Raw genomic sequence first — 25,178 nt, 5'->3', positions numbered from 1 at the left:
CATGAGCCCACAAACCTCCCTAGTGCCTAGTGTCACAACTCAGACTTTGCCCTGATGTGGTTCATTGAACTCCTCTGGTCTCACTTATTCATATCTGCTGAGATGCTTGCTAAAGAAGCTTCATTACCATCAGGTCACATTCAGAGAATTTGACATCTAGACTACGCTGGTTGGGATCAGCAGTCTCCAGATTTCTATTCTGTGAGGTACCAAAATAGTGCTGATGTGCATGCAAAAGTAAAGTAGGGAGAGTTTCCTCTGTGTCCTTGCTCACCATGGGCCGCAAGCTTCTCTGTGCCTAGATCTAACAAAGTTTTGAATGCTCTGTTAAACTCTGCCTTTAAACATACTTAATCCCTAATTCCCCTGGTTCAAAAACCAGCATAAAAAACCTGGTGGTGGGTAGGTACACCATGATACAGATTGTGTCCTTCTCCTGTTCAGACCACATCACTCCCTCTCTAGATAACACCTTTCTCTAAAATTCAAATGAAAAAAATCATATGTCAAATAAATGGACTGGGAAAACAAGGGAAGGTAGGGCAGGAAGTGATATTGACACAACTGGCAATCTCCCAGAAGTCATGAGATACATTTCTTTGCAGAATTGAAGATTGAAATTTAGTACATTTAAGTGGTATCCTGAAAATGAAACCTCAGCTAAGGGATAAAACAATGTTTAAAACCAAGTCTAGTTAAGGTCAATACCACCTTCCTCAATTAAATTAGAAAGAATGCTTACAAAATGATGAGTGCTAATCCAATAATGACTGATAGAATTATTTGGGATTCAAATCAACATTTTGAAGCCAGCTTACCTCATTGGGCACACCAAAGACAGAACACCAAAAGGTCAGAATCAATGCAATATTATTTGTTCTGTTGTAATGATAGGAGTTATTTAATTTTGTACTCATTCATTTTTCAATTTATATGTGTTTTGTTCTTTTATAACAACTTTTATTTCAGAAAATAATTTATATCAAGTAGTATTTGGATGTATAAGCAGAAAATTTAAATATTTTAAGATAAATCAGTTTACATGGGATATTTTCTCTTTCTGAGCCTTTCTTTAGTTATAAAAGGGTTGTTTCAGATGACCTTGAAGAATTCTTTGTATTTAATACCTAATAATTCTATAAAATTTATCTTTAAAGTGTACATATATATACACACAAGAATATATAATGAATATGTTACTTATTTCTCATAAATTTTTCACAAAGCACATTTTGAAACAAAAAATTTGCTACCAGAAAGATAAAAATAAAATATTTTAGAGAGAAAAATATAACTTTCCTAGAGCATTTTTAACCCTGAGTATACAAACTTACTTATCCTTTACAACTATACAAACACAGAATTCTGACAATAAAATTTGATGGTTTAAAATTAATCAGATACAAAAGAAACTTGAATTAATTCCTTTAACATTATAATCACTAGAATGGAACAATATAGTTCAGTTTTTTTAATTGCAAAGTTCTCTATTAACGCTATGAGTTTCCTTTTGATAGATCCATTTATTTCTTAAGATATTAGGAAAACATTAATTTTCGCTATATTGTAAAATGTCACTAAAATATACCCCCCCAAAAAATAATAGCAAACACAGATTTCTTCAATGGGCAAAGTTTAAAGCTTTGCTTCAAGCACTGTATTTCTTTTAAGCCTCATGTTATTGCAGAACAAAATATCACATGCTGTATTTGAAAGGAGAAAGAGAACAAAGAAGAACTAAACTTCGTGATGGGTTATTACTTTGCTTTTATTTTTAGGAATTTTAAATGTATCCACACTAAGGTTTCTCACTTGGTTTTCTTTAAATATTATCAGTGACTATTCTTTCTTCCTACCTTTATTACAGTTCACACATGAAAAAGATTAATACAAATGTACCATACATTTGTAGCTCTATGTTAGCTACTTTTGTATGTTTCTACTTTTGATGCCTTTATTCAAAAATCAAAAACAGTTCAAATACATGGTTTTGGAGAAATCAACATGAGAAATTCTAGGCTGTTAGTGGACTTCTGCCCAGAATTAGATCACTGTGACTCATTTCAAAAAGCAGTTTTCACTGCCTCATAAATATCTGGTTATAAAAGATAATCTGGATACTACATTTAAGCCCATTTTCAGTGTTCAAGGACACTTTAAAAAAATATTTGAGAAAGAGAGTGTGCACATGAGTGGGGGAAGGGGCAGAGGGAGGGAATCCTCAAGCAGACTCCCCAGTGAGCTCCTAGCCTGACACTGGCCTCGATTTCACAACCCATGAGATCATGACCTGAGCCAAAACCAAGTCAGACACAACTGACTGAGCCACCGAGGTGCCCCTCTATTGCCAATTTTTTCAATCAAGTTATCCTTATACAAATTAAATTCAACTCAACAATCACTTACTGAATCCAGGCAGAGAAAGTACTATGGATACATAGCAAAAATAAATATAAAGTCTGATCTCAAAACACTCAAAATCAAGCATAGAAAATAGAAATGAGAGTGAATAACAATTTCTTCTTTCTCACCCAACCCATAGCTTCATTTTCTTTCCTAGACAATAAAGTGCAACACTATAGCCACTCTTTTCTTAACATTCTATATCCTGGTCTTGTAAGACACAAGACTACATTTTATAACTTAGATGATTTTATTTCCTTCACTCCTAAATATGGGCTTCTGAATGGTGCTATAGAACTACGTTACAGTCCTGGAGATTGGAGGTACCCCAATCATCGATTCCCTGATATTAGCTAAACCCAAGCACCGCTCAAACACTTGATTTCAAGTATTATTAGCCAGTGGGCACTCACTTTTCAAAAAATCATTTTAAACATATAAATTTTATGTCTCTAGATGAAACTTTTCTTGTCTACAAAAATTCTCTATAGGGCCTCACCTCTTATGGTTACCTTCAACATCACTGAAACAATCATGGCTATTCATTTGCACTTAAATTGCTGTCCTCTACAACTGTACCTACATCTGTACCTGTCCTGCTTTTTTTTCCCCTCCAACCTTGGAAGACTAGGTGCATCTTCTGTGATTTAAGGATGTTAACACCACCTCTAATTTTTGTGACATATTCCCCCAATTTTTCTCAGTTCTCTTTTTCAATAACAGCCTAAGTTCATTGAGGAGAGAACCATGTTAGAGTCTTGGTAAGTATTCAAAAATAAATGTTCAAAAATATTACTGAAGAAGTGGCTGATTTATGTTTGGCACTAATTATAGGATATCAAAACATGGTGTGTTTCATAAAATTGCATTTTTTTCAAGATTATACAGTGAATTAATACTTAATCAGAAATAATCTGCTCCAGACACATAGTAATAAGGAATAAACTATAAAAATGGAAAGCCAATAGGACATGTCTGGGCTTAAAAATAAGATTATTATTTCCATCTTACTTAATGGCAAAATTTTAGAAGTCAGCTATTTAATTCCAGGATAAAGCATCCCTTTTATTTAACTTTGTAACAGAAGTTCTAGCCAAGTTGAGAAAAAAAAATAAAATTATAAGAATTGGAAAAGAAAAAGCTATCATTATTTGGAATAATGTAAATATACATAAAACAAGAGAATCTAAGAAAAACAGAATGAAAATTTTAATTCAGCAAGATTGTTGAATACAGGGACAAGAAAAAAGATGTCCTATAACAGAGTAAAACTAATTAAATAGATCTCATTTATAACAGAAATCAAACACAAATATCTGTGTATATGCATATGCTCACACACATACACAAACTCAAAATACCCGAATGATTTAACCAACAGTTCATAGATAAGGAAGTCCAAAATTCTAATACATATTGAAAAATGCTCAACCTAACTTTTAATCAGAGAAAATTACAATAATGTGATAGTATTAAATAACCAATATTTTTTAAAATATTAAAAGTCTATTTATAAAAAATCATTTGTTTAGAATGTGACAAAAATGGACTGTAATAAACTATTGATGGAAACAAATTGATAAAGCCATTTATTAATAATAATTTAGCAATAATGAATAAAGTTGAAGATATACATATTCTTTGCCTTAAATCCATTTGAGGCATAATATTTTAATAATGCATAATTATACCAGGAGACATGCACAAAAATGTTTATCACATTTATAATAGCAAAAATAAAACAAATCAACCAAAATCATTTTTAAAGGAAATTTTAATATGATCAACATTTAAATGGATTAAACAATTGTCACTTATTCATACAATGGAATAGTATATGGCAGCTAAAATTAATGAAACTAGAACTATATGAATACAGAAAAATATTTTAGGATAAAAGAAATTTATAGAATACTAAACATACAATATTTTATAAAGATAAAATACTTTACATCTCTACTTTTCTTGCTTAAGTGCATACTCATATCTGATCAATGAGTACACATGCATGAAAAAGTTAAACATTAATTTCAAGATAGTGATTAACTCTGGGAAAGAAGAGATGACAATGGAATGAATAGTAAAGAGTTAAACAGTTTCAACTGCCTGGAATGCTTGATTTATTAAATAATTTCTGTGGCAGATGGGAAAATATTTTGTTTTACTAAAACAACTTATTTGTTAAAACAATATTTTAGCAAAACAATAGGTTTTAATGTTTAAAACATATTGGTTTTAATGTTATTTTCTATTTCATTTCTCTTAAAAATATTAAATAATTAAAAAACAAACAATAACCAAAGTGCCTTGAGGTAGATTTTATTGTTTGCCAATCTTCACTCTCCTATACTTCATGGAAAAAATATACTTCTGACTCAATGGTGTGCCACTCGGTCATTAGATTTTTCTTTGGTCAGTAGAATATGGACAGAAGTGACAAGGTGACAATTTTGAATAAAGGCTGTGAGATGCATGGCAAATTTCTGTACCCCTTTTGTGTTCCTGTACTTTCCCATGAAAACATCACATCCCAGGTGGGGTGCTGCATCATGCTGGTCTTGGAATGAGAGGACACATTGGAGCAAACTACATCCGACATCGTACTTGGATGAGAGTCAGCATCTAAACCCACAGGCACTGACATAAAATGTGAGTGAGAAATAAATCCACAGTTACATAAGCCACTGAAAGTCATAAGTTATTGGTTATGGAGCCTTTTTACAGCAAAATCTGTCAAACAGAGTCCAATATTATTATACTGTAGAATATTAATGCAAAACATCATAAAATTGCATATTGGTACATAAAACTGCCTCATGTATTCAATATCAGAGACATGTTCGTAAAATATACCAAGTGACCTTGATCTGAAGTTAGTTCATGTTCACTACCCCAACCCAATTTATAACATGAACACATGTACCATGCAAACTTCTATGATTAATAATCTGCAAAAATTAATCCTATAGTTAACATGTATAATTCATTCTAAGGAAGAACTGATTGTGGTTTAAATATTATAAATTATAATGCATATTTAAAATAAAAAACCAGGAAATAATAGAATATGATTTTGAAGTTAGTACTGTAAGACTTTTCTCATTTTCAGAACAAAGTTTTAAGGTTAATTTTCATCAGCCAAATGCCACCCATATTCTGTCACATAAGTTTATTTGTAGAGAAAATAGTCTTTGAAATATAAGAATTCTTACAGTAAATGATTATGGGAAATTTCTAAGCGATCAAGCAAGAGTGTCAACATGTAGTTTTTGCTTGTTACACCTAGAACAAAAGAAGAAATTCTGAATTCTCTCTAGTGGAGCTAAAAGCAAGGAAGAAGTAGCAAAGGTTTGGACTATACCCAATCACTGAGTCACACAACTGCTGAGCAGGAGACCTACCAATCCATTCTACTCCCAGAGCCTGACAATGTGAAAAATTGTCACCCTGTCCTTGGTAATCATCAGACTTCCTATTCAGAATAATCCTCCCTCTGAAAGCAATTAAAATAAGTAAAAAAATTTTTAAAGATTTTATTCATTTATTTAAGAGAGAGAGGGTGCATGAACACAAGTGGGGGAGGGGTGGAAGGAGCAGAGGGAGAGGGAGAAGCAGACTCCCTGCTGAGCAGGGAGCCCTGGTATCAAGCCCCACATTGATACCAGGATTTGATGTGGGGGCTTGATACCAGGACTCCGCTGGGCTCCAGGATCATGACCTGAGCCAAAGGCAAAAGCTTAACTGACTGAGCCACCCAGGCACCCTACTAAGTAAAATATTTTTAAGAATTATTTTAAAAATGTCAAAGAATTGATTAAGGTAAAAGGAATTAAGGGACCAAAATGCCAGTATGTAATTACCCAGAAAATCAAGCAGAGCTCATAAGCTCACTTTTTCCCTAAAGACATTTGCCAATAATGATGATATTATACTGATAATTTCTGATCTTATATGGCATAGAAACAACTCAAAGCCCTAGGCTTTCCCATGATGGGGACTTTAATAGGAGGCCACCTACATCCCTCCATCAAGAAAGACAAGATTCCAAAAGCTACCCTTAATGTAAGGGTGAATCAAGAGTAAACCTTCCTCCACTCCCCATTCCCAAGAAACTTTAAAAAAAGTGATTTGGCAATAGCAGATTTGCAAGTATGTAGTTTATGTAATAAAGCTGTCTCAGTTGTGACTACAATACTCTATCAATACAAACACAAAAGTTCTGACTGCCACTAGGGAAAGACAACTCATCTAATCAACATCATCCTACTAAGGTTGCCTAATTTGCATATCCATAAAACTGGAGCCAGATGGCTGTGGTACCAGAGCCAGATGTACTTAAATCACATGAAGGATCAATACTTTAGAGTTGCCTGATTTAAATACAGGAAAATTTCAGAGCCAGTTGGGTGGGAATAGTAAGCATAAGCATGCTCACTTATCATAGTTAGGACCACTTTATTATGGTTTGCTAAGTTTATAAACCCCAAACCTTCATAGCTCAATGATGCTTGTTCCCATCACAAGGATTTCTTCACTTTCTCAAGAGTGGAGTTTCACATCTTCAGCCAGAATCTGAACCTCCCTCTGAGAAGAGAACTTGCTAAGAAGCCCATACCACAGTGATGAGTTTGGGGCAAGGGTTTGGAGTAGGGGAGACAGATTTAGAGAGAGTATTAAGAGAGTTAAAGAAAGAGTTGAGAGAGTGTATGCATGCAAGTGAAAGCAAGGAAGAATTTATATCTGCTAGTTGACTACTGGACCATTAGATATCCCACCTGGATAAGGTATTTTACCCTTACCCCAGTGAAACATATATATGTATTGATAGGATGGCCTAATTTAAATGAATAAGATATGTTTATATTGGATAATCTTTTGTTATATAGAATAATTCCATAATAAATATAAATAACTTGAAAAAAACTACCTCTGTTTGGTCACACATTATTAAAGATAGTGGAATGAATGTAGTACAGTTTATTGCAGATCTTATACACTCCTCTCCCTTGTTCTCACCGTAGCTTTAACAAGTAGTGACAAAAACCATCCCTTAGAAATTGAAACCACATTTAAGCCTTCTCAAATTCACATTACCTAAGTAGTCAAAAAAATATTAAGTAATGAGTTTCAATTGCCCCTAGTAATTTAACAAAAGCAAGACAAATTTTCTCTGAAAGTTTCTAACTTCATCTGAGCCACAGAGAATTCCCACCATTTTCCAAGCAAAGAAAAACCTCCCAGTCAAAATAAACTGACCATAAAAAGAAACAAACCATCATGTTCAAGAACCAACTTACACAACAGAATGCAGAAAATTACCCACAATGAGTTGAAATTTTCAAGTCCAGGTTATAAATTAACAATGATATTAAAATGTTTAAAGAAATAAAAGTTTAACAATTATCTGCAGGGAATAAAAACTACAAAAATAATTATTTAAATCTGGAAAAACAACAGAAATTTCTGAAAGTTTAATAAATTTAAGAACTCAATGGATTAGTTCAGATGAAGAAAATAAGTCAGAACAAACTAGTCAATATGTAGAGAGAAAAATTAATAAAATATGGAATCAAATAAATTCAGATGTAATTCTAACAGATATAAATTCTTCCTTGCTTTCACTTGCATGCACACACACTCTCTCTTAACTCTTTCTCTAACTCTCTTAAATCTCTCTCTCAATCTGTTTCCCCCACTCCAAACCCTCGCCCAAAACTCATCACTGTGGTATGGGCTTCTGTAAGCAAACAGAGTGGAATCAGAAGGAGGGGAGAAAGAGAATGGGTTAGAGGCATATGTAAAGATAGAAAGTCTGAGAACATTCTAAAATTGATAAAATATACCAAGGCCAAACAATCCAGTATAGGATAAACACAAATGACTTTCACAGCTAGATACATCATAGTGAAATTGTGGAAAACCAAAGGCAAACAGAGAAAATAAAAAAGAGGGGAAAAACATATGCTTCAAAATAGTGGTAGTTTGATGGACAGCTCCCTTCTTGACAGCAGAAGCCAGAATGCAGTGGAATGATAATTTGAATAGACTGAAAAGAAGTAAAGGATAGCCTTTGAAATTCTATCAAGAGAAAATTTATTTTCAAGAACAAAGGCAAAATAAAGACACTCTCAGACAAAACTATGGGAATTCATCACAGGCAAAATTGCACTGAAGCCTACAGGATATACTCTGTGCCAAAAAAAAGAAAAAAGAAATCCCAAAGGTGTTGGAATGAATGAAAGAAAAGCACAGGAAACGATAAATATGTGGGTAAATTTAAACAAATACTGAAACAGATAATATGAAGTTTAGTGGGGTTAAATATGTAGAATTATTATATAGCACAGAATAACTTGTCAAGAGAAGGGTAAATTAAAATAATCTGTGGGTCTTACACAGTCTTGAAAGAAAGAAATGATACTGATTAAATTTAGAATGTTGAAAGTACACATATTTTAATTTCCAAGGTAACACCTACAGCATTAGAAAAGTAAATATTTCACAACCAGTAGCAGGAAAAAATGTATCATGACAAAATTAATTGCAAAAATAAGCTAAAAAGAAGAAAAAGAATACTAGAATCAGCAGGAAAACAATATGTAAAAATAAACCAAATTATATCAGAAATCACTATAAATATAACCAACCTAAATTCTCTAGCTAAAGACCAAAGAATTTTTAGGTTCAATCTAAAAGTCAATATAAAAAGTAAAAGAATGGAGATAATTCAAGAAAATACTAACCTAAAATAATTGAAGTTGTTATACAATTTACTGAGAAAATAAGAAGTCATAAGCAAAAATAAAGATTTTTAATTTATAATAAACAAAAATTCAATTGTCGAGGAAGATATTGCAGTATGACATTTCTGTTCACCCTAATAACAGCTACGTATATCAGCATTAAAGACTCTTACATATATAATGTTGAGCAAAATAAGTCACTGAGATAAGCCTATAAATTTTAAAAACAGGCAAAAGTAAATGGTTTTTTAGGGATAAATATTTATGTGGTAAGAAAAAAAGGAAATCAGAAAATGAAGTAACATAAAATGTGGCTAGTGCTTTTACTGGGAGAAAAGGGAAGGAGATGCAATAAAGGAAGGTTGTCTCAGGAAGTCCTAAGTTGATGGCAATATCTTCATTGTTAAATTGAGAGGTGGTAACAGAGGTCTTGTTATATTATTTTTCTTTAAAGTAAGTATGCATATTTGTATATTTCTATCTGTATATTATATATTTCTAAGTTTCATATCTTTTAAATTTGTAAAAAAGGATAAATGACATATTTAAGGAAACACAGTTAGTAATGATAGCTATAATCTCTGGTTCCTGTTATTTTTTTTTCTTGTACAATATGTCTTACTTAACTTCCTTAATAACATCTCTGCTTCTCTATATTCTTCAGTGGTCCATGTGTATCAAGATATCAAGTATGTCTTAACATACTTAATAGATTTGGGGGGAAACATATGTAACATTTTTATTTTATCAACTCATTTAGTAGCTCAAATATGCATTCCTAACTATATAGTTCCCTAGTCTTATATCTTAATTTGTAATGGTCTTGAACAACTGTCATTTTGCCTGACCTAAATCTCTTATCCCTTCTATTCACAGAATTCTTCTTTATCTTCGACATATTATTCCAGGAGTTTCAGATCAAGTTAACTCTTCCTGCTCCTGCTAGGTGACGAGCAGATGACCTAGAACCTGGACCTGGTTAATAAGACCACCACCCTTCCTCTAGGAAGAGTGATTGCTTAAGTTAGGCATGTGATCTTACATAGGTCGATGAAAGCCCACCATGGTGTTACATTAGAATTGTTGGGATATTCTCCCTTTACCTAGAATTATGAGCATTGAAGACTATGTAAGTGTGGAGGGACCAGCGGCTTTTGTCATCTCACTCACTGCTAAAAATCAGACTGAGCATGTGGCCCACAGAGAGCACAATGACATCAGAAAATGGAAAAGAGAGGAAATAGATTTCTGATGACATTTTGTCTTGCTGAGATAATTTGAGCCAACAACTGCCTACTTCTTGTTTGCTTACAGAAATTTGAGTTAGTTTCTGATACCTGTGACCTTAAAGTGTTGACTATGTCAATCTTTATAAAAACCTTAAATTAGGGATTGAAACTTAGAGGCCTAAAGGAGCCAGGCAAGCAAATGGGTTAAGCAAGCCAGGTAAATAGTTACCATTTTCTTACTCTCTTGTTTCCGAAAAGAATAAAAATATCACCATTTTTAAAAAAAGAATTTGTAAAGTTTTGGGGGTATTTCTGTTTTGTTTTGTTTTGTTTTTGTCTTAGTCAAATGCTATAAGCAATAGAACGCTTGACATTGATGGATTTGGAAGGTTCATCCCCCATCAGAACGGGCAGCTGTCATTAGGCTACTACAGACCGGTTTTGGGGGTTTTTTTGTTTTGTTTTGTCTTGTTTTTTGTTTTGTTTTGTTTTTGCTATTCAAGCACATGGGCCCAGTGTGGATGTATTTTCTAATTTTTCAGGGAAGATGGATTTTTTTTAAATTATTTTGGAGAAATTCCCCAATTCTTAAATGTTAACTCAAATTACTTAAATGTTAACTCAAATTCTTAAATGTTAACTCAATTAACTCAAGTTTGTTTTAAAGACTACATGTGCCAAACAAAACATTTCTTCAGATAAGATTCATCTTTGGAGCCAGCAGTTTGGAACATTTCCCTCATGGTAATTACCTCAGTGTGATTTTTTTTTTCTTCTCAGTATGATCCTTTAGATTTTAGATCATTCTCTCCCTCTCTTTCCCTCACCCCCATATCAAACCATTGCTTCTACCCTCCTTGAATTCAGTTTGACCATGTCTACTTAGTAGTTAGAAAAAAACTCTAACTTGGTTAGTGAATTTAAACTTTTTTTTTTAAGGATTTTATTTATTTATTAGAGAGAGAGAATGAGAGATAGAGAGCACGAGAGGGAAGAGGGTCAGAGGGAGAAGCAGACTCCCTGCTGAGCAGGGAGCCTGATGCGGGACTCGATCCCGGGACTCCAGGATCATGACCTGAGCCGAAGGCAGTCGTTCAACCAACTGAGCCACCCAGGCGCCCTGGTTAGTGAATTTAAACATGAAAAATTGTAAGGTAAATTTTTTATGCTATAAGGAAAAGATACATTCATGGTTTATATCAGCTAATGACTATTAATTTCTAGGCCTTTTGATTAAATTAACAAAAACAAGAAGCATTTTTAAACATTAGAGATGTGTTGCTAAATATACAGAAAACACCTTAGAAGGTAATCTAGATAAAAAGTATTATGTTGTCAGGCATATTTTGGAAGACACAACATCCTACTATCTTCTTTTTTTTAACATATAATGTATTATTTGTTTCAGAGGTACAAGGAGATAGTAAGAAGGGTAAAATGAAGGGGGGATCGGAGGGGGAGATGAATGACGAGAGACTATGGACTCTGAGAAACAAACTGAGGGTTCTAGAGGGGAGGTGGGGGGATGGGTTAGCCTGGTGATGGGTATTAAAGAGGGCACGTTCTGCGTGGAGCACTGGGTGTTATGCACAAACAATGGATCATGGAACACTACATAACTAATGATGTAATGTATGGTGATTAACATAACATTTTTTTAAAAAGGGCTTTGGAACACACACACACACACACACACACACACACACACATCATAGCTTTTGAAATAAGAAAACACTTCATTGAATTAAAATTAAGTTTTATTTAGTCCATAAAGGAAATTGCTCTTTTAGGTGAATGTGATAGCCACTACACTACAGAAAGCTGCCAGGAAATTGCTTTGTTGAGGAAGATAGATGAAGTTCCAAAAGGGCATGAGTATGTTGATATTCTATTGGATATTGGACCTTCTTAATATCATAAAACAGAAAGGAAAACTAGGAGACAGTTTGGAAATTGTTTTTTCAGTAGAAAAATGTCTGAGTTTATTTGGTTAAAGAACATTAATAATGGATAAAAGGGATGCATGAGCCTGTTATTCAAAGAATATTTTGGCAAAAGCATATGCCTCTCTTTTTCTCGATAGCATAAAAGATTATAATTAAAATATATGTAAATCCATTTAATATTGTCCCATTAAGAGTAAAAGCAAAGGACATTATTACAAAATTATAAATTGGCTTGGATTGTTAGACATAACCTACCAGCAGAAAAATTTGAGTCCATTATGAGGGCTATAATTAGGACCAACCAAGCAAACCAAGAAGTTATGATTCACAGAATCTGAAACACTGTTTAGGATAAAAGCAGTCTGTAAATTCACAGTAATAACCTCCTTTGTGAAGTTACTAGGATCATACCTGTACACTTATGGTCCATAAGGAATTTTTATCAGTCAACTATTTCTACATTACAGATCACCTCAAAACTTGGTAGCTTAAAAGGGTATCTGTGCTTTATTGCTTACAAGTCAGTGCCATGGCTGGACATTGCTCTGGTCTTATCTGAGCTTCCTCATGCATATGTAGTTGGTTGTGGGACAGATATGAAACTGTGCTAATTTTGCCTAGACCATTCACATATTTGGAATTTGTTTTCCACTAACTGTGGCAAATCAGCTCCACTGCTTGTGCTCACTCATCTCTCATCCTCCAGCAGGCTAACCCTTATAGCAAAGGTTGAAAAATAAGAGGGAGAATAAAAATGTGCAAAAATTAAATCTTAGTCCCTGAACTGATACACAGTCACTTCTGCCACAATCTGTGGCCAAAACAAGTCACAGCCCAGATTCAAGGACTAGGGAAAGAAACTCCAGTCTGTAATGGAAGGAGTCACAAAGTCTTATGGCAAAATGTGTAACTACAGGGAGGGTTGGAACATTTGTACTGCTGTTGTAATCAGTCCACCTAAAGACATCCAGCAGAGATAACGGACATAGAACGCCTTTGAATTTTGTTTAAAAGAGGAAATCCAATTGGTAAGCACCTTACACAGGTCCATTGCCCACACACATGAAACGCACACATTCTCCCCAACTCTTATTCCTCTTAAAATTGGTTCCTGTTACTATAGCTCCAAAAGCCAAATGAGAAAAGCTTTAGCTAAAAGCTATTGCAACATCAAAGAGAAAGTAGAGAACAGTGTTAGATGAGTTATGAAAAGCTGCTTCCTAGGTTCTAAAGCTGTAATGGTGGCACATTGCCTAGGGCAGACAGCATCCCTTGGCAAAGAGAGTGCCAGGACATGGCCTTGGGAGAACTTCAGAAATCCAGGTCTCCATCATAACCAGACTGGCTTCAAATACAGAAAATAATGTGTCCCTTTTGGGGTACACAATCTTAGCACCTGTGACTTTATATTAGACAGTATTACCTGACGGACAGGGAAATAGCAGGTTTCAGAGATGCAGATTCCACATCAAGCTTTGTTTAATTAGACAATATTGAATGTTCAATTTTGAGAGATTCTTTGAATGTTACTTTATATTTCATTGACTATGTTATCTGTGAATAATTGAGTCAAATCTCTTCCCAACATTTCAGGATATCATTTATTTACTAAGACTGTAAGGGTTACATAAGTTTGTTTACAATGGTTTTTAAAGTGTTTTGAAATTTACTTAAAACTTACCTAAAAGAATGCCATCATCATATATCCATTATCCCTACTCTCAAAACTTAGTACCATTTTTATATCCCTCAACCCACCCTAATTCCCACCTCTCTCAGAGAATCAATCTTTATGTCCTATATAATTATTTCTTTAATTTTCTCTAATCCATCCTCTTATCTCATTGCAAATGTCACAACCCACAATACAAGCACATTTTATTTCTGACTATTGCCTAAAATAGGATTTATATTTAATCCTTTCCAATTTACCTGCATGATTTTATCCACATGAGTGTTCTCAAACACAAATCTGAACAGGTCATTTCACTATTTTGCATCCTTCCAAGACTCCCAGAAAGCACTGGGAAAAGTAATGACATCATTATTAAGATACCAAAATCTTCCATAGCATATTTCATTCTACCTTTTTTTAATTTATATTCTATTAGCCAACATATAGTGCATCATTAGTTTCAGATGTAGTGTACACTAATTCATCAGTTGTATATAACACCCAGTGCTCATCATATCACATGCCCTTCTTAATGCCCATCACCATCTTTCACCCACCTCTCCTTTCACAACCCTTTTGTTTCCCAGAGTCAAGAGTCTCTCATGGTTTCTCTCCCTCTCTGATTTCTTCCTAGTTTTCCCTCCCTTCCCCTATGATTCTCTGTGTTATTTCTTATATTCCACATATGAGGGAAACCATAATTGTCTTTCTCTCATTGATTTATTTCACTTAGCATAAACCTTCTGGTTGCATCCACATCTATGTAACTAGTAGATATTCACCCTTTCTAATGGCAGAGTAATATTCCATTGTATATATAAACCACATCTTCTTTATCCATTCATCTGTTGAAGGACATTTCTGCTCCTTCCACAGTTTGGCTATTGTGGACATTGCTGCTATGAACATTGGGGTGCAGGTGCCCCTTCATTTCATTACATCTGTAATTTTGGAGTAAATATCCAGTAGTTCAATTGCTGGGTCATAGGGTAGCTCTATTTTTAACATCTTGAGGAACTTCCATACTGTTTTCCAGAGTGCCTGCACCAGCTTGCATTCCCACCAACAGTGTAGGAGGGCTCCCCTTTCTCCGCATCCTCACCAACATTTGTTGTTTCCTGTCTTGCTAATTTTAGCCATTCTAACTGGTGTGGGGTGGTATCTCATTGTGGATTTGGTTTGTATTTCCCTGATGACAAGTGATGTGGAACATTTTTTCATGTATTTGTTGGCCATTTGTATGTCTTCTTTGGAGAAGTGTCTGTTCATGTCTTCTGTCCATCTCTTGATAGGATTATTTGTTTTTTTGGGGTGTTGAGTTTGAGAAGTTCTTTATAGATCTTGGATACCAGCCCTTTATCTGATAAGACATTTGCAAATATCTTCTCCCATTCTGTGGGTTGCCTTTTAGTTTTGTTGACTGTTTCCTTTGCTGTGCAAAAGCTTTTTATCTTGATGAAGTCCCAATAGTTCATTTTTGCTTTTGCTTCCCCTGCCTTTAGCAAGAAGTTGCTGCAGCTGAGGTTGAAGAAGTTGCTGCCTATGTTCTCCTCTAGGAATTTCTTTTTAAGGTTTTATTTATTTATTTGATAGAGACACAGTGGGAGAGGGAGTACAAGAAGGGGGAGTGGGAGAGGGAGAAGCAGACTCCCCCCCTAAGCAGAGAGCACAATGCAGAGCTCCATCCCAGGACCCTGGGATCATGACCTGAGCCGAAGGCAGATGCTTAAAGACTGAGCCACCCAGGTGCCTATCCTCTAGGATTTTGATGGATTCCTGTCTCAGTCTACTTCTATATTTCACTTCTTTCCCCTTTCTCTCTATTTTTCTTCTGGATTTAAATCCTTATAGATCTATAAAATTTGTATCCAGCATTCCCTATGCTGCAAATAACCTCTGCTTTTTTCTGATTAATTCTAATATATTCTTCTGGTTTCATCTTCAGAATCACTTCTTCAAAGAAAATTTCCTTAACTCAATCTACATTAGGATGGGTCTTCTGCTTGTAGGTCTCTCATAACACTACCCTATATGACTCTCTCAGTCACAAAATGACTACACATTGAGGAAATGTTTCTCGTTGTGTTGGATGTGTGTGTGGTTTTAATAAATATTTATAAAGTGGTTGTCATTTACCCAACAGAAACCAGAGACAGAATTCAAGATTTCCCTTCTCCCATATTTTACTCCCAAAAAGCCAATTGTAAATATCTCAAATACATGTTATTCTAAGGGTATTCATCTTCCAAAGTCTAGAAACTAAAAAATGGATGGTTCTGGGGCACCTGGGTGGCTCAGTCGGTTAAGCATCGGCCTGCAGCTCAGGTCATGATCTCAGGGTCCTGTGATCAAGCCCCATGTTGGGGTTCCCTGCTCAACAGGGAGCCTGCTTCTTCCTCTCCCTCTGTCCCTCCTCCCTGCCCCCGCTCATGCTCTCTTTTGCTCTCTCTCTCAAATAAAAAATATTTCTTAAAAATGGATGTTTCCAAGGGAATACAACATAATTCTGAGTTTAGTAAAGTGACAGAGAATCAAGAAGTTGGAGGAAACCCAAATTCATCTAGTAAAATCCCATCTACGGCAATAACAACCTTACTAATGTCTACATGTCTATTCCGAGTGTGTTCTCAGTTGTGTTTTATAAAGAACCATTTAGGGAGTTGTTCAATATGTCTGTCTTTACTAGAAAATTATCTTTATATTGTTTAAGTAATGAGTATTATTTTTAGGGCTTGGTATTTTTTTACCTTCACTATAAACAAGACTAAAACCAAAGTGTCTTGAACAAGTTTATGCTAACAGATTGCAAAATGTCTTAAAAATGAACTTTGTTAATAGAAAAGGCATAATTAGCCATTTGAATGTGATAGAAATAAAATGAAATCATAAAAGAAGTAAAATATATTTGACATTATAAAAACTCATTTCTGTTTACTACTTATGTTAGAATATTATGAATTGAATCATAGCCTTAATCCATATAACATTACAATGATTTCCAGAGTAATTCAATCATAGACTAAGGGCAAATGATAGCCACTCAACTTTTAATCACTTTAGAAAGCTGTAAACACAGATGGTACTGAAATATAAAATAGTAGTGCCTATAAAATAACAACAGCTTTTTCTATCATTAAAGTAACTTCCATTCACAGTCTTAGGAGATATTTCAATAGAAATTAATTTATTGTGATTAACATTATAGGCAGTAACTCTGAATTTGGAATTTTATTTTTTCCCAGTGCAAACTTTATAATTCCTGACAATCTGTCTTTAGGAAAGGTTATTAACCTATTTACACATATATATGCACAGATTTTTTTATTGCCACATACTTTTACTCTTCCTCTCATCTCTCAACTATATGCCCCACTCTCATAAAATACCATGTCCTTGTCTTCTAATCTCCCCTGTGTTCTCCATTTTCTTAAGAGATTATGGGATTATGGGAAATTCTATGTGGGGGAATTGGTGCATTCTCCAGATAAAGAAGTTGTCACATTGTTGTCAGAAAGTCAGATTGGCTCACATTCTCCCAAGTAACTACACATGATGAAGAAACATTTTTGTTGGAGATTTGGCAGCACAGAGTGTGTAGTAGATACAGTCCATACAAAAAGCAACATAAGGGGTGCCTGGGTGGCTCAGTTGGTTAAGCATCTGCCTTTAGCTCAGGTCATGATCCTGGGGTCTTGGGATCGAGCCCTGCAATGGGCTCCTGGCTCAACGGAGAGTCTGCTTCTCCCTCTGCCTCTCCCTCTCTCTCTCACTAGATCATGACCTGAGCCAAAGGCAGCGGCTTAACTAACTGAGCCACCCAGGCACTCCTATATAGTTTTCTTAACCAGAGAAATGTATAAATTCTAAGAAGTCATCTAAATTGATAATATATGGGGTATTTTACCCTTCATATCTGCTCTGCACTCTATTAAATTCTATTCTGTGAGGCAGATTTGTAAGAACCAAATTAGCAAGTTCCCAGGTGTTTTAAATTCAGATTGGATTTGGCCAGTAGGAAACCCTAATAGAACAACAAAGGAAGACAGAACAAAGTAGCCATTTTCCCCTGTATGCTTTCCTGCAGAGTCTTGAGTTGGTGATTTCCTTTGGTTGAAGGTACACACAATTCTATAGAATTATTCTTTCAGTAACCACCACCTCACCCGTTTTCCATCAGAACTAGGAGTGGTAAGAGGCTTGATGCTACTAAGCCCAGAAGTAACTCTCAAGTTCTACTACATGTACAATTCTGTAAATATTCCCTTTGTTAATAAACTGTCTTCAAATGCAAGTGTATATTGATTTGTATATATTATGATAAAGAATGTTATCTAAATGTCAAAATACTCAATAACCAACTGCTACAATAAACGTTAGAAGCTGAAGAGATTATAAGGACTGAAAAAAGAGTCTAAGAAACTTCCTGGAAAGTGTGATACACAAATGTTAAGGTCCATATAGACAGTATGAGCATGCCTGTTTACTTCTTTCTTCTAACCATTACAAAAATGCCACATTTGGTCTTCCATTTACTAGGCAGATGGCAGAAGGGTAAAAAATTGGGCCCCAGATTTCAAGATGAATTCCTAAAAATGTGGAATGATGGGAAGGTTTCTCTTGACTAATTTGTTTTCAAATTTATGATTCCTTTAAAAAACAACAAATTAAGACACCTCCCTCCTAATTTATACAGCAGCTCTCCTCTTTCCCTCCTTTAAGTAGTCACTCTTATAGGCTGAGTGAAGACATTTACTGTATTTCATTATTCTCAATCTGCAATCTCACTCCAATCTCCCATAAATTCCCTTCTTGAAATCACCCAGGAACTTTGTCAAGTCCAATGGTCTTTCCAATACTCCTTATTGTATTCCTTTCTATGATGTGATACCATTGCTCAAACCCATCTGCTTTTGCTTCTCTTCCCTTCTCACCTGGTTATCCCCCTCTTCTTGTCTCCCTACCAGTGGACATTCCCTTGATGTACTCTCGAACATTTTCTATTCATTTACATTCTTTTATCCTGAGAGAGCTTATTCTCTGCTCAAGGCTCCAACATTGCAGGTGACTTCTGTATGGTTAAATTCACTTATTACTTACTAATTCAGAACTGCAACAATGAATCTTATTTTATACTCCAAATAGGCACTACAGTTTTGAGTTGGGGATGTTGCCATAGCTTCCAATTTCCTGTTCAATATCAATGTAATATTTTTTTTCTCTGATAAGAGTGACTGGATTATGTGACTTTGTTATTAAAAAGGTTTCTCTTAATCTGCCTCTTTCTTTCCATTCCCTATGACAATCACTTTCATCTCACTGGGATTAAAACAGTCAACTCTTTACAGATCTGCTTGTCTTCAGTCTCTTCTTACTCTACTTTTGTAATACATGGCCACTTGATTATCTTTCAAAAACACTGATTTTATTGAAATATGCCTCTGTACACAAACATGCCCTCAGGATAAAATCTGATCTCTCAAGTGTAGCTTTCAAAGTCTTTCTTACTCAAACTCTCCCCACCAGGCCCACTCCTCCTACCACCTTATCTAATTACTGTTGCACACAAATATGCTATTCTTTTTATTCTCCTTTTGGTTTCATCATCTTTGTTCAGTTCTGGAGACTATTTCTTTTATAACTGCTCTCTATACTACAATACACTGTTTGCCTTCTAATAATTTTAAATTATACTTTCTCAAGATTAAGAAATAAATTATGAGGTAGCCATAAAGTTTACTTCTATGAAGATAAATGGATTATTTTTAATAAGAAAATGCTCGGGGTGCCTGGGTGGCTCAGTCAGTTGAGCGTCTGCCCTTAGCTCAGGTCATGATCTTGGAGTCCTGGGATCGAGCCCCGTGTGGGGCTCCCTGCTCAATGGAGAGCCTGCTTCTCTCTCTCCTTCTGTCTGCTGCTCCCCCTGCTTGTGCTCTCTCTCTCACTTTTGCTTTAACTCAAATAAGTAAAATCTTTATTAAAAAAAATGCTCATAGTTCATTGGTAATCTTTTAAATTATAAAATATAGATTATACACACAGAGATATAATACATATGTTATATTGATATACATTTATATACCTAAATGTAGAGCTTTCCTTTTTTTTATAATTTTGGAGTTTTCTGAAAAAAATATGTTATATAATGATAAAAAATAAGTAGGGGATTGGTAAAAACATTAAAAATGTACTTGTCACACTTTAGATATATTAGAATATTTCCGGTATAAAAATTTTTTGAAGTTTTTTATAAACTATTATTTTATATATATTACATTTTCTCAATATACATATTATTGAGTCCCAGCTCTGTGTTTTCCATCCTGAGGTTTCATCCTGGTGTTATAATCAAAATCTGGCTTCAAGGTAGGTATTATATGGAATATTAGAAAAGATTTTCTGCACTCTGCTATAAACACTCCAGGCTATTATATTGACATTTTTGAGGAAGCACTGTTTAAAGTTTTTTTGCAAATAGTCTCTGGGTCTCTTACTACTAACCCTTGAATTGACCATCAAATACCTAGTTACAAAAGAAGGAATCAAAGCTGGTTTTTCTCTTCAGTGGTTTCTTTGATACTTGAAATAAAAAAAAAAAAAGCCTGTTGTTACACCTTCATTAGATCTTCAAAAATAATCTACATTTTGTTTAACAAAAAGAGCAACTGAAAAGTAGGCCTAAAGGACTGTACAATTTAGTCATATAAGCAAATTCTCATTATCCACACTGTCTGGTGTAAGATTTAGCTCAGAGGCAGCAAGGATGAGGAAGACAAGATGCAACCTCTGAATCTGATCAACTAAAAGATGTTTATCTTTTGTTTATAGACATGTTATATATTCAGCATAAGATATTTTCCTCCTACTTATTCTGATAGGAGCATTTTTCATACTATTTGGTTTATTTGAAAGTATTGTTGAACCAATTTATATTCCTAAAATAATAGGTAACAGTGCCAGTCTCATCCTGAGTAATGCTATTTTCCAAAGTATGTTCTTGATAAATGCAAATTATACTTCTCTCCCTTCTTTCTCTTTTCCACTGAGAGCCATAATTCAAAGTACCTGGATATCTCAAAGCCACCTCAGATGGTGGCTGAACTAAAGTGAACTCATTACCTTCCCCCAAAGTTTGTGCTTTTTCCTGTTTTCTATCTCCATTAATGAGGTCAAAACAGTCTATTTCTCCAGGCTTAAAGCTTCAATGTCAACCACAAACATGGTCTCTCCCATTTCTTCCCATGCAATCAATTGAGTTCTACTAATTTTATATGATAATTGTCTTTAAAATATTTTTTCCAACTAATGTTATTGTTTTATATCTGCCTTTTCATAAACTCCCACATCCCAAGTGGTTCCTTTCTACCCTAACAATCTTTTATACAGTTACTTTTTTTTAACCTTTCTTTTTTTATTAGCTCTTTGTTTTTATGTTATGTTAATCACCATACATTACATCATTAGTTTTTTTTTTTTTTTTATTTGACAGAGAGAGAGAGAGCGCGCGAGAGCAGGAACACAAGCAGGGGGAGAGGGAGAGGGAGAAGCAGGCTTCCTGCCGAGCAAGGAGCCCGATGTGGGACTGGATCCCAGGACCTTGGGATCACGACCTGAGCCAAAGGCAGACGCTTAACAACTGAGCCACCCAGGTGCCCACATCATTAGTTTTTGATGTAGTGCTCCATGATTCATTGTTTGCATATAACACCCAGTGCTCCATGCAGAACATGCCCTCCTTAATACCCATCACCAGGCTAACCCATCCCCCCATCTGCCTCCCCTCTAAAACCCTCAGTTTGTTTTTTAGAGTCCATAGTTTCTCATGGTTTGTCTCCCCCTCCGATTTCCCCCCCTTCATTCTTCCCCTCCTGCTATCTTCTTCTTTTTTTAAACATATAATGTATTATTTGTTTCAGAGGTACAGGTCTATGATTCAACAGTCTTACACAATTTGCAGCGCTCACCATAGCACATACCCTCCCCAATGTCCATCACCCAGGCACCCCATCCCTCCCACCCCCCACCACTCCAGCAACCCTCAGTTTGTTTCCTGAGATTAAGAATTCCTCATATCAGTGAGGTCATATGATATATGTCTTTCTCTGATTGACTTATTTTGCTCAGCACAATACCCTCCAATTCCATCCACGTCATTGCAAATGGCAAGATTTCATTCCTTTTGATGGTTGCATAATATTCCATTGTATATACAGTTACTAAAATTATCTTCATAAAAAAATGAAATGATTTTAAAAGTCAGTCTCTTGCTTAGTATACTTACCCCTCTCCAATGATTATATTATGAAAAGTCAAATTCCTGAACATGACAAACTCTACAATCAAATTTTTCAAATCAGATTTCTCATCTACCTATCTTACTCCTATTATGCAAGTCAAACCCTCTCAAAGAACCCTTACCTGAATCTCTAGCCAAAAGCCAGCATCAATTGTAGCTTACATGAGTAAGTGATTTTGAACACCCCAGCCCTGGTCAGGCCACAAGAGGAAAGCAGTGCAAGTAGTACCACATGGAGCAAACAAGACTAGTCCAGCTAAGCTCAGTTAACCTAAGAGAATTGAAAAAAATAAATGAAGTTGCTAAATGACACCCCAATAAATAGATTCTGGAAATAGTTAATCCACAAAGGTTTCATTAGCTATCCATTTATATATAATGCATTTATGTTCAATCCAAGCAGGCTTCTAATTCATGAATAGTTCTCACTTCATTCAAAATTCCATCCTTAAATGTCTGCTTATTTTACATTTTTCTATTTCCAAACATCTGTTTATTTTACATTTAGAATAAAAAGAATGTTTTCTAATCTCTTTGCCTTAAAATCTTGTAACCTAGATTTTAAATTTTTATTATTTAGTAGAACTAAGATTGTTTTTGTTAAAGAAAACAAGTTTTCCAAGTCTTCTCTTGACAAATATTTATTGCCTTTTTTAATTTATAAAAAAGGAAAAAACAGTAATGTAAGAAAACAAAAACAGTAAATATTAATGCTAAGTCCAAGGAATAAATATTCTACACAAGGATGCAGATAAGTGAACAAATGATTATGGTAGTATTAATCCTATCGAGCTATATACATGGGTTGCTATAGCATTAAAGGAGGCAAGTACTAAAGTCCTAAAGAAAGGGGTACTAATAGGAATGATTTCCTATGAAGAGGAAACTATTTTAGTCTGAAGGTCAAGGAAGAGACAGCTAGGAGGGAACACAAGAATAGGTGTATTTCCTGACAGAGTAACTAACATATAAAACATAATGATCCAATCTATGAAAAATTTAAATATTCTTGAATATATGCATGGTGGATATTTGGCCATGACAAGGGTCAGAAATGTAGACAGGGGGCAAGGTGACAAAATATGTATGTCCTAAGGAAGAGTTTCAACTGTATCTTGCAGGTGATGAGGACAGGAAAAATTTTAATTATTTTGTTATCAGGTTTCTATTTTACAAAGATCTCACTGAAAACAAATTAGGAAATTGGTATAATGGTAGTAAAGATGGAGGTTGGCATAACAGCTAAGGAAATAATGCAGTAAAGCAGGTTAAAATACACATATGTATATAACTAAACAGTGACATTGGGCATGAAAATAAAGGAACATACGTATGACAGGTTTTGAGAGGTAGAATATAAAGGGTTTGGTGACTGGAATTGCGAATGAGAAGTTAACAAGGGCTCCTAAGTTTTCCAGTCATTCTCAAGAAATCAAATTTAGGAGCAACCATGGTATAAATGGAAATTGATGAGTTTGAAGTGCCTATGGGATATCTGGTAGAGATTTTAAATAGAATAAATAAGATTCTTATTATACCATCTTGATTTTTCTACCTTTTTTATTTCATTATCAATAAAAATATAAATGTTGGTATTTACTATATATCAGATGGGGTTAAAAATATTCTACACTTATTTTTGCCCAATGGGAATTATGTCTCTAATCTCTTCTCTACCTCCACAGTTTAACATTAGAAAAAATTTAATTAGCCATAAATTGTACTATGTTTTCTCTTTCAGAGTGATTTATTGATAAAACGAATATAACCAGTTGCATAAAAGTGCATGTAACTGTTGAATACATGCAACTGAGGCATGCATTCAAATTAGTATTACATTAGGTGGCAGGGAGAAAAGGCATGCTTGCCTCATAAATAGAAAGCATCTACCCAAAATTTCACCTCTTTGTTATGGACTATGTTGTGTCCCTCACCACCTCCACCAAATTCATATGTTTAGCTTCTAACCCCCAGTAGCTTAGACAATGATTATATTTAAACATACACCTTTTAAAGAGGTAATTAAGGTTAAATGAGGTCAGATGGATGAGCTTTAATTCAATCTGACTTGTGTCCTTATAGAGTTGAAGAGATACCAGGGATGTCCACACACAAGGACAAGGTCATGTAAAAGTGGAGAAGGCAATTATCTGCAAGCCAAGGAGAGTGGCCTCAGAAGAAACGAAACCTGCCAACACCTTGATCTTGAACTTTCAGTCTCCAGAACTGTGTTTAAGCAACCTACTCTGTGGTGTTTTGTATGGCAGCCCTAGCAAATTAATACACCTCTTCTCATTTGGAGGAAATAATTGAAAAACACTTTTGATGTTCTATCCATCACTACTCTCCCAGGAAATATTTTTTTTAAGATTTTTTTTTTATTATTTGTCAGAGAGAAAGAGAGCACACATAAGCAGGGGGAGCAGCAAGCAGAAAGAGAAGCAGGTTCCCTGCTGAACAAGGAGGCCAAACCAGGGCAAAAATATGGAACGCTTCACAAATTTGCATGTCATCCTTGCACAGGGGCCATGCTAATCTTCTCTGTATTGTTCCAATTTTAGTATATGTGTTGAAGCAAGCACCCCCCTCCCCAGGAAATAAACTGATGAATTTGTTTGTCCTCAATTTCTGTATACTCATCATTCTGTCTATTACTAGTAGACCATATCACTAGTCAAGCCATGTTCATGCATTCTGTGTTCTCTCTCCTCCTCCCCACAACTCCCATAAAATAATTATCCCTTAAAGAAGTTTGGTCATACTTGTTTCATGCTGCTGCTCATAAAAATGAACTCAAGCCTGTCTTCCAGATACATTTATTCTCTCTCATTTAGGCCTCTTACCTGAACTGTTTTCCCTGATACCAGCAGGTATCAGGAAACTCTGCAC

At 34.9% G+C, this 25,178-nt stretch overlaps 1 non-coding gene across 1 annotated transcript; it reads right to left on the bottom strand.

Moving 5' to 3' along the window:
- Nucleotides 1-24,767: 24,767 nt before the first annotated feature.
- LOC112832107 (U6 spliceosomal RNA) lies at nucleotides 24,768-24,871 on the bottom strand. Its single transcript, XR_003210310.1, has one exon. It is a non-coding gene; the product is annotated as a U6 spliceosomal RNA (small nuclear RNA).
- Between the last annotated feature and the right edge of the window lie 307 nt (nucleotides 24,872-25,178).

This window comes from Callorhinus ursinus, unplaced genomic scaffold (assembly GCF_003265705.2).
Source record: "Callorhinus ursinus isolate GAN/ISIS: 27379988/994484 unplaced genomic scaffold, GSC_fseal_2.0 scaffold14, whole genome shotgun sequence".
NCBI lineage: Eukaryota > Metazoa > Chordata > Mammalia > Carnivora > Otariidae > Callorhinus > Callorhinus ursinus.
This window is presented reverse-complemented; position numbering and strand designations above follow the sequence as displayed.